Source organism: Lissotriton vulgaris, chromosome 11, assembly GCF_964263255.1.
Source record: "Lissotriton vulgaris chromosome 11, aLisVul1.2, whole genome shotgun sequence".
NCBI classification, from domain to species: Eukaryota; Metazoa; Chordata; class Amphibia; order Caudata; family Salamandridae; genus Lissotriton; species Lissotriton vulgaris.
In genome coordinates, this window is record NC_141699.1 from 834,720,771 (window position 1) to 834,737,838 (window position 17,068).

The 17,068-nt window shown below is 47.7% G+C and overlaps 2 protein-coding genes across 22 annotated transcripts in view; one reads left to right on the forward strand and one right to left on the reverse strand.

Annotated features, from left to right (window-relative positions):
* CEP19 (centrosomal protein 19) overlaps positions 1-11,733 on the reverse strand; it is a 115,004-nt gene extending 103,271 nt beyond the window's left edge. For 2 of the 18 annotated variants that reach the window (XR_015300956.1, XM_086943965.1), the window contains exon 1: positions 11,650-11,733. The gene's annotated coding sequence lies outside the window, so the exon portion shown is untranslated. Of the gene's footprint in view, positions 1-11,586 lie in introns of all 18 variants that reach the window. The other 16 variants (XR_015300955.1, XM_086943962.1, XR_015300953.1 and 13 more) reach the window with 12 other exon arrangements.
* Positions 11,734-11,824: 91 nt separating this feature from the next.
* PIGX (phosphatidylinositol glycan anchor biosynthesis class X) overlaps positions 11,825-17,068 on the forward strand; it is a 513,668-nt gene continuing 508,424 nt past the window's right edge. For 2 of the 4 annotated variants that reach the window (XM_086943952.1, XM_086943950.1), the window contains exon 1: positions 11,825-12,028. The gene's annotated coding sequence lies outside the window, so the exon portion shown is untranslated. Of the gene's footprint in view, positions 12,073-17,068 lie in introns of all 4 variants that reach the window. The other 2 variants (XM_086943953.1, XM_086943951.1) reach the window with 1 other exon arrangement.

A 17,068-nucleotide genomic window follows, 5' to 3' on the forward strand; every position in this document is an offset into this window, starting at 1 on the left:
ACCGTGGTCGCCGACAACGCCTCCTGGTCCGTGAGACTGCAGAGCCTAGCGTCGCCCACTCACCTAGTCGAGGTGACGGCCAACCGGTGCCTTCCTGGTACCCTCTGACTACTGGCTAGTAGTACGAACTTGGTCCCCTCTGCTTTCAGGTTTCATCAATCTCCGATCCAGGCTTGGATCTCTACGAACTATTCAGCACTGGTCGCCGGCCAGCAACTCCTTTCTTCCGGCTCCTGGCTCGTCAGCGAAGACCCCGACGCCTGTAAGACTTGTGCAGCCGCAGCCCTCGTGGCTAGGTAACTCGGCATTTCGGTGCCTGCATAGCCTCCTTACTCTAGGGTCCCGAGTCCCTCGCTTCCGACTTGCCTTATCGGGTCCGCCCGAGACCTTAACCTTTCCGTGTCCTCGGACACTTGTTTTAATTGTGCACTTGAAGTATTTGCTAAAGAGATTTGGTTTGTGCTTAGTACCCTGTCCTCATAAAGAGTACAGGGCTGTTGTGATTCTTAATAAATATCCTGTTTATTTTCATAACACTTGTGTGGTGTCCTTTCACTGGGTGTTCAAGGGGTACATGTGTGGTAAACAGCTGGCTTAACACGCCCTCTCGAGTCTTTAGCCTTAGACTGCTCGTATCCACGCTACTAGGATAGCTGGTCTATAGGTTGACTTACAACCAGACACCATAAGGGTCGTTGGAACGATACATAGCGGTCGCTAGAATAGCGAACGTTGCATATCGGGCCAACTTCTCACATTGGTGAGCAGCGGTTGGGATTTGAGCTTGCTGTTGTTTTACCACACGTATCCTAAGAATATCTTGTTGAAAGATCGCATAAGTACTGTTAGTACATATAACTAAAGCTTAGAATACTCTGAGTTCTACTGAACCAGCTGTTGTAGCTCCTCAAGGCTTAGCACACCTTGGCTGCAACTCTTAGCAAGGGAACAGTAGGGAAACACATAGTGTAGGTAGGTGCATCACTTACGCCACACTAGAAGCAGTATGTCGGACAAAGGAGGAAACTCTGAGTCTCCCCTTGTGTCAGTTGACCCTCCACAGGTCATCCCTTCAAGATATACTGCGCTTAACTTCCATGAGTTACGACAAGTATGTACCTCTAGGAAGATTAAGCAAGGGGCTAACCCCACCACCTCCTTTCTGATTGGTCTCCTCGAGACTTATGATGCCAGAAAGGCTGAGAAGCTTCTTAGCCATTCTAATCCAGAAGGAGACATGCCTCCCCTCGAGGGAACCCGAGACGATCCTGACCTCATCCACCTCGCAACTGAGAACGAAGATGGGGAGGAAGATGAGGATGAGGATCTCTCTGGGGATGAGGCAGATAAGGGACAGGTAGAAGTCGTCAGACTAAGCAGGTCCAACTTAAGCAAACATGATAGCGGTACTGGGGGACCCCTGGGGCCACTATCAGGTCAGCTTAACATTGGGAATGGACGAGCCAGATCTCTGTCGAGAGGCTCTGGCAGATCCCTTCAAACCAATGGCTCTCACAACTCGTCTCAGAGAGGGATGACGTCCCCTCAGAGGAGAGTGTACGAAGCTAAGGAAAGGGCAGCTAATCTAAGGATCGAAAGGGAAGAACTTGCCCTGGCCAAAGAGAGGCTTGCCTTTGCAAGGGAGCAACAGTTAAGTGGGGTAGTCCCCACTGGTGGCAGCAATGTACCTAGCAATAGGGAAAAGAGTTTCGATACGAAACACCTTGGGAAGATAGTGCCCCCCTTTAAACAAGGGGACGACATCCACAAATGGATTACTGCTTTGGAGAGGGCCTGCACTGTGCAGGGCGTTCCCCAGAGTCAGTGGGCAGCTATCTTGTGGCTCTCCTTTGAAGGAAAAGGAAGAGACAAGCTCCTCACCACAAGGGTAGAGGATGCGAACGATTACCAAGTCTTGAAAAATACACTCGTTGAAGGGTTCGGCCTAACCACTGAGCAGTACAGGGTGCTGTTCAGGGATACCCAGAAAACGCAGTCTCAAGATTGGTCTGATTTTGTCGATTGTGCCACTAAGGCTTTTGAGGGCTGGTTGCTGGGCAGTAAGGTTACTGATTACGAAGGATTGTATAATTTGATGATGAGAGAACAAATTTTAAACAATTGTCAGAACCAGTTGTTGCATCAGCATCTTGTCGACTCGGATCTGACCTCTCCCCAAGAATTGGGAAAGAAGGCAGACAGATGGGTTCGTACGAGAGTCAAACAGAACCAGGGCCAGAATCAAGGTGGTCAGAAGAAAGCAGACCAGAAGGGTAAAGATTCTAAGGGGGAACAAAATGACCAGAAGTCTTCGACAGGTCCCCAACAACCCAAAGAGGGTGGGGGTCAGGCTCCCCAAAAGAAGAAAGAAGGCCAATCCAAAAGATGGTGCCAGTACTGTAAAAGTAAATCTCACTGGTTTAGTGAGTGCACCAAGAAAGGAGGAGGGCAGACTCCTGCCACTGCAGCCCCTAAGGCACCTGTGCCCCCTAGTACAGTCAGCAGTGGTAGTGCGCCTCCCAAGGGTTTAGTAGGGTTAACCCTGGGTTCTGAGGGGCGTGACAACTTAGTTGGCACACTCACTCAGGCTGTCCTTGTCAGTACAGGGGACGTGGACGTGTCCCCTGACGTAAGCCCCAATTCTTTGGGCAAATACCGACAGACGCCTTTCATAAATGGAAAGATGGCTCAGGCCTATAGGGACACTTGTGCCAGCGGCACCATGGTGACGCCTAACTTTGTGGACCCTGGACAGATCATGCCAGGTACAGAATTCCTGGTGACCAATGCAAGCAATGTCACTACCAATCACAGTATGGCAATTGTAGCTTTCTCCTGGGGAGGGGTAACTGGCCAAAAGAAGGTTGTAGTTAGTCCAGACCTCCCAGTGGATTGTTTGTTGGGCAATGATTTGGAGTCGTCACAATGGTCAGAAGTGGAGCACCGGACTCACATGGAAATGTTAGGGTTGCCAGCACATGTGTTCGCTGTGACTAGGTCACAGGTCAGGAAATGCCCCACTGAACAGGTGCTGGATCCTGGAACAACGGACCAGACACCTCCCAAGAAAAAGAGCAGTAGGGTTAAGGCTGCGCCTTCCCCCTTGCCCCAGGTCGAGGATCAAGTCTCAGAGGAGGCTGACCTACAGGAATTGCGGGAAACTGAGCCTAGGGAATTCGAACTTGATCAAGTTGAATTCTTGGGTTCAGGGGGACCCTCAAGGGAAGACCTGGGGAAGGACCAGTTAGACTGCCCTTCTCTTGAACCCCTCAGACAGCAGGCTGCTGCTGAGGCTGCTGGGAACGCCACAGGTACCCACAAGGTATACTGGGAAGATGGACTCCTGTACACTGAGTCAAGAGACCCCAAGCCTGGCATGACCAGGAGGCTGGTTGTACCCTTGTCTCAGCGTGGTTTCCTACTTACCTTGGCCCACGAGATTCCCTTAGCAGGTCACTTGGGCCAGACGAAAACGTGGGACAGGCTCGTCTCACACTTTCACTGGCCTCACATGAACGAAGATACCAAGGAGTTCTGCCGCTCCTGTGTCACTTGCCAAGCCAGTGGTAAGTCAGGTGGCACGACAAAGGCCCCCCTTATACCACTGCCTGTGGTGGGGGTACCCTTTGAACGGGTGGGGATCGACATCGTCGGTCCCATGGAACCACCAACAGCATCAGGGCACAAGTTTATACTGGTGGTAGTGGATCATGCCACCAGGTATCCTGAAGCTATTCCCCTTAGGACCACTACAGCCCCTGTTGTGGCAAGAGCCCTAGTTGGAGTGTTCTCCAGAGTGGGCTTCCCTAAGGAGGTCGTCTCCGACAGAGGTGCAAACTTTATGTCGAGCTACTTAACTGCTATGTGGAAGGAATGTGGTGTTAACTACAAGTTCACTACACCCTATCACCCACAATGCAATGGGCTTGTTGAGAGATTCAACAGGACCCTAAAAGGGATGATTCATGGACTACCGGAAAAGCTTCGGCGTAGATGGGACGTCCTGATCCCCTGCCTCTTGTTCGCCTACAGAGAAGTCCCACAGAAGGGGGTTGGCTACAGCCCTTTTGAACTTTTGTACGGGCATCCTGTAAGGGGACCCCTGTGTTTGGTGAAGGAAGGATGGGAGAGACCTCTCAAAAAGCCTGCAACCAACATAGTGGACTATGTGCTTGGCCTCCGCTCGCGGATGGCTGAATACATGGAAAAGGCATCTGAAAACCTTAAGGCCAGCCAAGAACTCCAAAAAGCTTGGCATGACCAAAAGGCTGTCTTGACTGTTTACCAGCCCGGACAGAAGGTGTGGGTGTTGGAGCCAGTGGCCCCAGCAGCGCTCAAGGACAAATGGTCCGGGCCCTACACCATCCTGGAGAAAAAGGGAGAGGTCACCTACCTGGTCGACCTGGGAACTCCCCGGAGCCCCCACAGGGTGCTTCATGTCAACAGGCTCAAGGCATATGTCGACAGGAAGGACATGAGTTTGCTCATGGCCCTAGATGAGGGACAGGAAGAAGAGAGTGACCCTCTCCCCGACCTGCTCACTCAGAACCCTGACGATGGATCGGTAGATGGTGTTGTCTTTTGTGGCAGCCTCTCCGAACATCAACAGAGCGACTGTAAACAGGTTCTTCAGTCGTTCAGACATATGTTTTCTCTAACACCCAGCCAGACCGATTGGTGCACCCATGAGGTTGACACTGGTGACAGCTTGCCCGTAAAGAGTAAAATCTACCGGCAGCCTGATCACGTTAGAGACTGCATCAAGAGTGAAGTGCAGAAAATGTTGGAGCTGGGAGTCATTGAACCCTCGGATAGCCCTTGGGCTAGTCCCGTAGTTCTAGTGCCGAAACCTCACACCCAGGGTGGTAAGAGAGAGATGAGGTTTTGCGTAGACTACAGGGGTCTCAATGCAGTCACTAAGACTGACGCCCACCCAATACCAAGGGCAGACGAGCTTATCGATAGATTGGCTTCGGCCAACTACTTAAGTACGTTTGACCTGACCGCTGGGTATTGGCAAATCAGGTTAGCTGAGGACGCCAAGCCTAAAACCGCATTTTCAACCCCTAGTGGGCATTATCAGTTCGTGGTGATGCCCTTTGGTCTGAAAAATGCACCTGCCACCTTCCAACGGTTGGTGAATCAAGTCCTTACTGGGCTGGATGACTTCTGTGCGGCGTATCTTGACGATATCGCTGTCTTTAGCTCCACCTGGGAGGATCACCTGGTCCACCTGCGGAAGACGTTAGAGGCACTGCAAGCAGCAGGTCTCACTATCAAGGCCACCAAGTGCCCGATAGGGCAGACACAGGTTGTATACCTGGGCCACCTTGTAGGTGGAGGCCAGGTTCAGCCACTGGAGAGCAAAATACAGTCAATCAGGGACTGGGCTCCTCCAACCACCCAGACTCAGGTCCGAGCTGTCTTGGGCCTGACTGGATACTACCGGAAGTTTGTCAGGAACTATGGTTCCATCGTGACACCATTAAACGAACTGACAAGCAAGAAAATGCCAAAAAAGGTTCAGTGGACAGCGAGCTGTCAAAAAGCATTCGATGACCTAAAGCAGGCCATGTGCACGGCGCCTATCCTCAAGAGTCCGGACTACTCCAAACCATTCATTGTCCAAACAGATGCTTCTGAGTTGGGTGTGGGAGCTGTTCTTTCTCAACTGAATTTTGATGGTCAAGACCAGCCCATTGCTTTTATAAGTAGAAGGCTGACCCCTAGAGAGAAGAATTGGTCAGCTATTGAGAGGGAGGCCTTTGCTGTGGTTTGGGCCCTGAAGAAGCTGAGGCCATACTTGTTTGGCACTCACTTCAAGATTCAGACCGACCATAAGCCCCTCTTGTGGCTAAATCAGATGAAGGGTGAAAACCCCAAACTGCTAAGGTGGTCCATTTCCCTACAGGGGATGGACTTTACAGTGGAACATAGACCTGGTACTGATCATGGCAATGCCGATGGGCTCTCCAGATATTTCCACTTAGAACAAGAAGACTCACCTGGTCAGGGTTAGCTTATTGTTCCGACGTTTGGGGGGGGGGTCATGTAGGAGAGTAGGGTCTGCAATCCTATGCTCACCCAGATTTTTTGCTTTTGTTTCACTGGTTTACGACTTTCTCTGGCTGTGGGCCTGCTAATCAGACCCACAGCCTGGCTGTTCTCTTTCTAAATTACGATATGTACCCTAGGTGCATTTACCAATTGGTACTGGGCCACCTTATCAGACCCCGTAACGCAGGGCATAGGTGTACCCAGGGCCGCCAGGGGCTGCAGCATGTATTATGCCACCCCTGGCTGGCCTCTTAAATTTGACACAACTGGCTGCACGACAGCTGGGGCGAAGACGTGTAACCACCCTTCGCTTTAGGTATAGTAGCCCTATATCTAACCATACAATGGACACCCGAGTCACTATCAGTCACTCCTATGGCAGGCCTTATCAATCCTGAAGGCAGAGTGCGTGGGCTCGTGTGAGCTAGGTTCAGGCCCGAGCCGAGCCCGGCGGCAGCTTGCGGAATCAAGCCCCAATAGCTGTTCCATGATAACGCGTACCATATCGGTAACTCCGGTATCGCGTTATCAAGACATGTCGAGTAAGGTGTCATACGAATCGGGGTGCTGCCCTCTCACCAACTCTGGCGATGAGGTTAGTATCCCACCCTTCTAGAGGGACACGACATGTACGTAACTGTGAACCCCGGTTAAAGTTAACTGAAGCCTCAGCTCCACAAAATGGATGCTGCCACCACAGACACAAGTCTGACCTCCTGCTGCTGGGAGTCCTTCCAGCGAGGAGCACTTGGACAACGGGTTTCCTGTCGAGGGCGCTGTTCGCACCGTCCCAGACAGGGTTTGTGTATTCTGGGTAGGTAGGGCTTTGGCGAGAAGGTGACTGCGGAGTGGCACCCCGGTGCTCACTACGCATCTGCCGGTTGGAACCAGTTCCAGGGGCGACAGCCCTGGCCGGGGGAAAGCCCTGGCCTGGGGAAAGCCCGGCAGGGGAGAGGGGCGTAACTACCCCCCTTCCTGGTCCCACCCTTAGGGCAGGACCTAGTCATGTACCCACCCCTTTCTTTAGGATAAAGACCGGAGCGGGGACCCTTCCAAATTAGATCATCTTTGAATCAAGAATACTTTCTACGAAAGGACTTCAAGACTCTTCTCAAGATTTCTCCCTTGTGGCTAAGGAGTAGTCACCCTGCATCAGCGGGCACCAACTAAGAACTCTGCGGTTTGCTGCAAGTCCTTCCTCAAGGATCCGACGGCCCAGCTCGACGAGAACCGGCTTCCCTGGCACCTCTGACCTCTACCCACGTCATCAGCTCAGCTGTGATCTGTGGGTGCGACGAGACCTCGAGGGACCGGCCATCATCAGAACCTGCACGCTCTTAAAAACCAGCACGACCATCGAGGTAACTCTCTGGTGAGTGCTCTGGGGTCCGAGAAACCCCGACCCTGAGCCGCTCTAGCACCGAAGTGCAGTCTCCCAGCATCTCCACGATCTGCGTGGGGCCCTTCTGCTCGCTGCTCAGCCCGTTGTCTGGTCACTCGCCGCTGGCTTGTGCCCTTCTGTGACGACATCCGAGAATCATCACTGCTGGTCTGGTTGCTCCAGACTGGCCCTTGCTTCCATCTTTGCGAGAAGCACCCCGGACCCTCCTGGTCCACTCAAGACGCCATCTTAGGCCCACCCCGTGGCCCTGAGATCTGCCAAGGCTTGTTGCCCCATCCTGGGCCCAGCGACGCCGACAGCATCATCCTTCGTGGGACAGCTCGCACCTCCACCGTGGTCGCCGACAACGCCTCCTGGTCCGTGAGACTGCAGAGCCTAGCGTCGCCCACTCACCTAGTCGAGGTGACGGCCAACCGGTGCCTTCCTGGTACCCTCTGACTACTGGCTAGTAGTACGAACTTGGTCCCCTCTGCTTTCAGGTTTCATCAATCTCCGATCCAGGCTTGGATCTCTACGAACTATTCAGCACTGGTCGCCGGCCAGCAACTCCTTTCTTCCGGCTCCTGGCTCGTCAGCGAAGACCCCGACGCCTGTAAGACTTGTGCAGCCGCAGCCCTCGTGGCTAGGTAACTCGGCATTTCGGTGCCTGCATAGCCTCCTTACTCTAGGGTCCCGAGTCCCTCGCTTCCGACTTGCCTTATCGGGTCCGCCCGAGACCTTAACCTTTCCGTGTCCTCGGACACTTGTTTTAATTGTGCACTTGAAGTATTTGCTAAAGAGATTTGGTTTGTGCTTAGTACCCTGTCCTCATAAAGAGTACAGGGCTGTTGTGATTCTTAATAAATATCCTGTTTATTTTCATAACACTTGTGTGGTGTCCTTTCACTGGGTGTTCAAGGGGTACATGTGTGGTAAACAGCTGGCTTAACACGCCCTCTCGAGTCTTTAGCCTTAGACTGCTCGTATCCACGCTACTAGGATAGCTGGTCTATAGGTTGACTTACAACCAGACACCATAAGGGTCGTTGGAACGATACATAGCGATCGCTAGAATAGCGAACGTTGCATATCGGGCCAACTTCTCACAACGAGGACAGGCTGCCAGAAAGAAAGGAGCAGGGAGGCCGTAATCAGAAACAAAGGTGAGCAAAAAGGGTAGATATTGGGTCTATTTTAAGCAGTGACCCAGTAGCTAGAGTTCAGTCAAACCGGCCTCCTTAGAGATAAGAACTATAAGATTATGTCGGGTAACAAGGAACATAAGTAGAAAATGGGTGCACTCTAACTATGTTTTTAATGAACCATCATTAAAGAGAGAAGGAGGGTGCACTATATAAATACAAAAACGACTAATACCAACAGTCTAACCCCACAAGGGAGTAGTAAGAGTAAACAACACACACATGTAAGGAAGAGGCAGTCCATCAAGGAATATGAGATAAACTAATTGGACTAATACCCCTACAGGGAACGACAACCCGGTGAGGCCAACCCCTAACGTGTCGATCGTTCTTCCGACATATGCTGACCTAATTGAAAGAGGTCCCGGATTTCAGCGATCGTTCACCCAGCTCTTATGGTGAGTGAAAATGTGGTACAATCTTTAAATGAAATCAGACCGCTACACAAGAATTTGTGTGCTATACTTAAAATAATTACAAGGGTATTAATTGTAACCCTACAGAGAGAATATTGCCGACAACCTTCATAAAACGGTGGCTCCTTCTGGCAGCTTAATACGGCAGAATCAATTCCTTCATACAGGTACAAGGCTGACCATAGTGAATTAACCGAGAGGATGAAAATAGGGGAACAACAATTTAAAACAACCCTGGGCATTATCTCTTTATATCAACAGGTACGGAGAGTGGAAATCAAGTCCCCCATGAGAGATATATAAATAAAAGTAATCAAAACCTAGAGGAAATTGAATTCACTCCTCTGGTACTAGGTATGTAATAATGAGATTTATTACCTAATGTAATCCGATTGTGACTGCTAATACTTATAAGTCACAGGCATTTTTCATGTCTTCATTTAGAGACAACACATTTTGCACATAATTACTAGCAATTTGTGATCTGCCAACCGTCCGTATTCAAAAAGGACTCTTCGTTTAAACAACGGTTTCTTTCCACATGGGCAATAATTCCATCTGGAACAATAAGGTACGCATGCATGATATGAGACATCATGCTTCTTTTAGTGGTGGTACTATGGGGACTTTTTTAACATGGGATATATTTCCTAGGGGAAGGCAAATAAAGTGTGTAATAATGTGCAAATAATAATTGTAAATATTAAAGGAATGCAAACAGAGAACGCAGGTATAGAACATGACTTGAATCATGTACCTAAATGGTCTATGGAGATAAAAAATGGGCAATTCTGTATACCAAGATGTAAAACAGCAGAGTAACAAAATCGGGTAAATGAAATGTGTTAATACACAGATGAAAGACTGTATCCAATCAAAATTGTTTGGTAACTTTGTGTTTTTAATATTTTAATTGTCTAGAATCAGTCCTGAGGAAGGTGTACTAAAGAAAGCCGAAATGCCGCTTCGACCTTTGATTCTTTTCTTTTACATGCATTTTATAAAAAACTATTGTGATTAACATGTCTATTGCAAAATGTTTTTAAATGATGTTTTTAACAAAAATTGTGAATTGATAAAGTGTAATAAAATTTAAATAATGTTACCAAACACATGTGGTGATAAGTCTTAATTAAATTTGTAATCTTTGTTGAAAGTATTTTAAGTCACTGTGTAGAAACTGTCATTACCCGTGTTTATCCCAAATACTATAGTGCGTAACTGCTGTGTATGGATAACTAATTACACAATACTGTACCTTTGTCTTTCCCGCGGAGTCCACGGCATGCCCATTTGACCAAAAATGTTTTATACCACTGTACCCATATCACCAACACTAAAATAGGACATAATCCTTTCTGTCCACCGACTTGGGACTTTGTTAACTTTTAATTTAGTACTGCTAGGGAAGAACTGCAGAGGCTGCCACAGTCCGTGCGGAAGCCGGGGTTCAGCTGATCCGCCGGTCGGGACCCACGCGTCTTTTGACAGAAATAACACAACTCGGACGGTCATGGTGTCAAGAGCGCACGACTGCCATTGCCCCTCCCTGTAGCCACTAGTTTATTTATACTGCAGCCGCCGCTCCACACGCCATAGCGTTACTTTGTGAGGCAGTGCTCACAGGGCAGGCCAGAGATGAGTGAGCCCTCGAGTCGGGCTCTGAGGCGGCCTTTTCAAGGCAACAGGTGGGATGGGCACGCACTGGCATGAGAGACTGTTTCGAGAGCAGCCTGCACTCTCACAGATTCCCCCGCCGCTTTCCTGTTCTTCCGGACGTGACGGCACTCTACCGCCGCACATCCAAATGTAATCCCGCCCCGTGGTGTCACGGTCGGTGAGATTGACAGGTGCAGTATTCTACTCAGAGGGCAGCCCGGCCCCCCTGCAGTGTAATGATGATGAGTGTGAGGGCAGCTCGGCCCCCCTGTAGTGTAATGATGATGAGTCTGACGCGGATACTAGAACTCGAAGCAGGCGCACCTCGGAGCAGCAGAGAGAGCCGGGGCAGCATCAGGTGGCAAAATGCGTGACAATGCATTTCAGTGCGGTGATGGGGATGGGGATCACCGCACTGAAATGCGTGAGCGTCACACCTGTTGCGTGACGCTTGGCAGGACTGTATTTGGATTTGGAATGATAGCAGGAGGATAGAGTAGGACAAAGGTTAGTATTTATTTATGAAAGAGTACATAACGCACCATAGTTGTGTCACTTGAACTGTGTTCCAGCATGTAATAGAATATTCGCACAAGAAATACGGGAGTGTAAATCCGCTAAACTGAGCTCATGTTTATTAAATCCACTGCCGATATGCAAAGGGTTTCACAGCACTTTGCCGTTCAGCCACAATTCAAGAGGTACACTCTGTGTAGTAAGTAGGCAATCTGACGTTTCCTGTTATTGATTATAAATATTACACAACTCCTAATATTCGTAAACGAGTCAAATAATCTAAGCATTAATATTATACGATCAAAAGGACCCTCACATAAACATAATAAACATTTAAAAAACAAGGCTTGTTCACCTTAACGGCAAATTTCCATTACCTGGCAACGACGGCGTTTGAAAACATGGCATATGTACTTACACTGGAGATAGGTGCAACGAACACAGCAGATTAATTTCTCTCTAAAAGAAGCCCCAACATGAACAAACCTTTCAAATTAAACCAGAAACAAGGCCAACCCTATTAATGAAGAGGACGGGCTAAAAATGGGCAGCATTGCTGGTGTGCGAACGCCCACACCCTTTGCTCTCACTTCGATGCTGGGGTAGCAGTCACAGCGTGTGAATGTGACGCAAAAAGGTGTTTCTGCGCACGCGCGAAGCTACATTTTCATAAGGGTATACAGCACCATGAGGGGCGGTGCTTTAGAGAGAGACGGAAACGTCAGAAAACCAGGAAGCGCGCATCTATATAACGAGCAAGACTGAGCTGGGAAACACATGAAACCAGATCACGGCTGGTAATGCATCATTATTCTTGTACAGTTGATTTGTAGTATTTGAGGTTATTTATTCATGTCTGCCTAGGTTTCACATTGATTATGTGTGAAAGTATCAAAATGTAGGAGTATTTATGAGTAACATTCAAGGACTATGAGAGACACTTCCTCGCGAGCATAATCAAGTAGACGAATAATTCAGCAGCAAAATGCAATATTTATCTGTAGGATTTTACGTTTAAGGCCAATATTTAGCTGTTATCGGGATCAATTTCTTACACTGGGCTTTACTAATAAAATAGAACCAGTTTTGTTATGGGTGGCAAGTGGCACCATGTCACATAACACCCTTGGCTAGTTTTGCCTTAGCCAACAACACTTAACATACTGGTGCTTTAGAGCTGATGCTTATAATAGGGGTTTAGAGTCCAATATAAATAAGGTTGCTGTGGAACTACAGATCCCAGAATGAACTAAAACGTTATGACTTGCTTTTATAGTCCAAATGCCACGTGACAACTTGGCTGTCACAGAAGCAATTGCATGTGTTAATTTTCCTAAGACTAAATGAAAGCAAAACCCTATCTTTACCTAGTCAGTGCGAGTGTATAAAGAGGGCAAGCCATGAACCAGGTTCTTATCCATGTGTTCTATTTTAGCAGAGCCAGACTTCACTTTTAGAAGACTTCTTCTCCCTTTATCTGTATACAATCTCTGGCTGCATTCCGAGATTTTCTTACTACATTGAGCTCCAGTTGCACCGCTACACCAGTGAAATAGGCAGACAGTTATTTAGTGTTCCGAGCCCCCTAGCTTCCTGGACATGCTGTATTCATGCTGCCTTGCAGCTGTTCATAGCCTGGGTGGCATAGTTGACGAAGAGAGCACATTGTGTGCTGTCAGTGGTACTAGTGCCCATACCGGCACAGCATAAGTGACCCTCCAGAGAGGGTAGAGTCACAGGAGAGGATACAGAGTGGTATAGTGTCAGAGACGCTAACCCTGGAAGATTGTTTGACTACAGGGCAGTGTCTCCACTTCGGTCCCGGGATAAAAGAATCACTAATAAGATTCGGATGTAAGGTCTTTTAAACCATTCTTATGTCAAAATCTGACTACAAATACTTGAAATAATCACGAGAGATCGATACCTTGAAAGAGGCCATTGACCCACAAGTGCAATAGAAATGGGCTGAAACATGATGGGGTACAGGAGCTGTAACTCCTCGTTGACACCCAATACGAAATTTTTTATCTTGTTAAGGGGGACCATTAATAAATAAGTTCCCACAGTACCCTCCTAGGCAGTCTTAACTTGTAATTTTCTCTGCATTAGGGATCCCTCACTTGGAGAACTTTTCTTTCCTTTCTCCTTTTCTTTTCTAAAAAATATCAGTGCTTCACCCAGTGTGTTGATCTGCACCTGGTTGTTGATAGCTGCCCTATGATGAAGCATGCCACTACATAGTGGGTGAGGGCAGTCTTGAAAAAATCCAATGATTTCCCCCAAGATTTGCACATCTTTGACCCTCCAGTAAGTATTTCTGGTGTAAGCACACCTAACATATATATAACATAGAGTGAGCATTCGCTTGACTCCTGCCTTTCTTTCATAATATTCTGCAGTCCTTCTCTTTTTGTGAGTTTTGAGTTAAGATGTGCACCTACCTGCCAGCAGCTCTGTCTGACTGCGGATGCAAGATGCCCACTCACAGCAGACTCGATCCATCCAGTGCTTATGGAACTAATACAAAACTTATTAGCCCGGTTCACCATGAGCAGAGCTTAGTTTACCTTGGGGTGGAACAGCAATGTATGGACTCCGTCACTGGTGAGTTACAGAAGGCCCATCTGGTAAAGGCCTGGCTGTAAGCCAGCAGTTGAGACCACTCAAATAAGTCTGACTTGACAAGTCTACAGGGGGACTAAGGTGCGTGTACCTTCATTGATATCGCATAACAAGCCCTCCCAATCTCGGAGTGAGATCCAGAACCCCTCTTGCGACTCGGTGGTGAGGTGGAAGTGCACATGACCGCTGGTTCGCCTATACCGAATACCCTTCCTAGCCAGAGCAAAGGGAGGGTCTAGTCGGCTCAAGAGCAATATTCTATGAGGCCAGACTGGACGAGGCCTGGCCTGTTGGTCTAATACGCAATGCGTGGTATATGGCAGGGCTGTTTCTTAAAAGATGTTGCGGGCTAGGTAGTGACTGTAGCGTCCTCCCCAGCCCGGTAGCATGCAAATGAATATGCCAAAAGTGGCGCTCTGGATTGTGCGTTTTTATTCCTCAGCATACAATCGCTCACTGTTCTCTTGTTATGTCATAACCCTTAATGACCAAACCTTAACACCTCCCAGCAAGATGCGTAATTCCTTGTTGAGCCCGACCCAGAACTTCAAGGTCCCCCACATGCATCAAGCACTTTTTCATTCGCAAACGGTGCGATTCCTTAAAATCGGCCGTTTGCGAATGCAAAAGTGCTTTTTGGGATGCATGAAGCAATTTTAGAAATTGCAACATTGTTGCGAGTTCTAAAATTGCGGGTGCTTTTAAGAAGTCGCAGATGTGCGACTTCTTAAAAGCAATGCATCATCACTTTTGACAAGTGCAAATTCGCACTTAGGGTTCCAAATTTACCGAGTGGTTGAACCACTCGGTAAATTTGGAAAAAGTGTTTAAAATGCTTTAAATGTTTTTTTTTCAACATTCATGTTACGGACACACATGTCCTTAGGACATGTGTGTGTGCAACATGATGCGAAAAATACATTTCAGGGGTGCATGGGGGGGTCCTTTGGACCCCCCCCTGCACCCATGAAATTTTCTAAGTGCCACTCGCAATTTGCATTGACTCCTATGGGCCTTTTGGCCCATAGGAATCAATGGAAATTGCGAAAATTAACTTAAGAATTCGGTATTTCTTTGGGATTCGGTAAAAAATGCGATTTTTACCGAATCACAAAGAAATACCGAAAAAAATGATGCATAGCATTTTGCATTTCCTAAATAGCGATTCCTTAATTTTCGCTATTTGAGAAATGCAAAATCCTAGATTGATGCATGTGGGGGATCGTCTCACAATTATACATCTCCAACCTTGTTAAATACAAAAATATAAACAATAGTCACATCATATTTTTTCAATAAGGCGTTGAGGCGCTCGTACTAGTCGGCCAGATCGAGTGCTATGAGATGGTTAAAATGCACTCTGATTGTGCACTGATGGCACAGTTCTGATGCCTGAGCTGAACAGTCAGACGGTGTCGTCTCATTCATGATTGCAGGAGCTTTTGACTGTCGAGGTAAATGGTTAAAGTGTGATGAGTCCTGGGTGATGGACTTTCCGGGACGATGAGCCGTAACCATATGTACTTTGCACGTCACAACCCTCAGACGATCAACAGCAAACTAAGTGTCTGGTTTTTGCTTTAGTTTTTGCTTGACCAGGACCTAGTCACCTTCATCGAAGGGGGTTTCATGAGCTCATCTGCGACGATCGGCATATGTTTTCATCTGGCATATCGCAAAAAAAAACCTTATCAGCATTCAAGGATCAGACTACTGTCCACTGTGGCAGTTGGGTTTCGTGGCTCTCTCAAATAGCAAGGTGGCAAGGCTTTCTCCAGTTGTGGATTGAGAAGTTGAACAATAAGCGTCGAGGTGTTTGACACAGGGCTTGATTGAACTCAATTCCATTACTATTTTATTATTCAGGTTCCCTCCATCGATGCTTGTTGAATTACCTGTTTGAGGTCACCCATGACTCGTTCCACAGTCCATTTGATTTGTGCCACAGAGGTGTGCTCGTTTGATTCTTGACATTTAGTCTAACCAGAAATTCCTTCAATTCTTTGCTATTGACCAGCGGACCATCATCTGATTAAAGAATGGCGGGGATACCCCACTCTGCAAAGATGTTATCCAGCTGCTCGATGACCTTGTAATAGGTTGTTGATGATAACTCCTCTACCAAAGAAAAATGTGATTGCTCATCAATAACTACCATGATATGATGTCCTGTTTGTAAAGGCCCAGAGAAGTCAACTGCAACTCTTTCCCAAGCATGTCCAGGAAGGTCAGACTTTGTTAGTGGGTGCTGCGTCACTTTGGGGGAAAGGCAGTTGCAATGATGGCACTCATATAGTTCCCTCTCAACTCGCTCATCTAGGCACGGGAACCACACTCAGCCTGTTGGGACTCTTTTGATAGCTACAATACAAGATGTCCTTCATGGGCTAGTTCAATGACCTGTTGTCTTAGGCTCTCAGGAGTGACGATTTTGAGCCTCCTAATACAACACCCTCCTTGGTAATGGAAATTCATCCTGTACATTTTAGATTTTTTTTTATTCAACTTTGTACGTTAAAGGTCGAGCATGCTTCTTCCACAAATGGATTGAAATGATGTCTTTGAGGATAAGCATGTTCTCATCAGAATTTGTAGCAGCAATGATCTCTTCAATGGATAGGGCTGCTGGCATGCTGTACCTCCTAATGAAGTTAATGTACTCCTGAGCCGTTTTAGATATCGAATCGTGCCGCTGAAACAGTACTCGTGAAAAGTAATCAGCAGGGTTCTAATATTTACCCAGCTTGTGTACAGTTGCATAGTTATACTTTCGCAGTCCCAACACACCACATCTCAATGCAAGGGAGGATCTTGGCTTTTGGGTTTTCAAAAATAGTGAGCAGAGCTTGGTGTTGTGTAATTATAGTGCACTATTTTCTGTATAGAAAAACATGAAAATGCTTGCAAGCCCACACTACAGCCAGACTCTCCTTTTCTGGCTGAGAAAAGGCTCATTCAGTGTCAGACAGGCTTCAACTGGCATAGTCCACATAGAGTTTCTGAGCATTTAGATGACCATTATGTGTAGCAAGATTACCTGCAGCCCCACCTGCCTCGCATCGACTGTGAACTCTGTATGTAACTTTGGGTCAAAATGAGCCATCTCGGTTGTATTTTCAATTGCATGTTTTATTCTTTTGAAGCTTTGGTCACATTCAGCAGACCACTTGAAAGGGACTTCTTGTTTTCAGGCCCGGACTGGCAATGCCGGG